This window comes from Rutidosis leptorrhynchoides, chromosome 9 (genome assembly GCF_046630445.1).
Source record: "Rutidosis leptorrhynchoides isolate AG116_Rl617_1_P2 chromosome 9, CSIRO_AGI_Rlap_v1, whole genome shotgun sequence".
Taxonomy (NCBI): domain Eukaryota; kingdom Viridiplantae; phylum Streptophyta; class Magnoliopsida; order Asterales; family Asteraceae; genus Rutidosis; species Rutidosis leptorrhynchoides.
The window spans coordinates 320,770,771-320,771,391 of NC_092341.1; positions in this window are offsets into that span (position 1 = coordinate 320,770,771).

Here is a 621-nt window from a genome sequence, read left to right on the forward strand (position 1 = left end):
GCTACATACCGTTTGAATCATAAAACTTGATTAAGTTTCCGTTCATCCTATATTCCATGTAACAAACTTAGAGACGTGTCCTGCGAAATAGGAGCGTGTTATTCTTCTAGTTAAGCTTATCTTTGATGACAAACTCCACTTCATAGGAGAACCGGTTGAAATTATGGATCGTAGAACCAAACCTTAAGACAACGTAAAAACCTCGACTGTCAAAGTTCGTTGAAATGCCCAAGGAAGTACCTTCATTTATTCGTAGGACTGGCAACTCAAGATCTCGAGGAAGAAACAACGACTACTACTTCCAACCAAATTTCGAGACGAAATTTCTTTTAAGGTGTGGGTAATGTAACATCCCGCATTTTTCCGTTAAATTTATTTTTAACACCGTCTTTTTTTTAGATAATATCTTTCGTTATCTAAATTCGTATCTTTCATTAACTAACGTTCTTGATATTTCCGTTATTCGATTATAATATCATCTTTTTATTCTCATGTATTTAAAATTTATTCGTTTGGTTAATTCACGCACCCGCTTTTAAACTCGAGGGACTAAATTCGCCATTGGGCCAAAGTGGCAACTAGTTGAACTAGTCACCACTCTTCCTCGCCATTCATTCATTC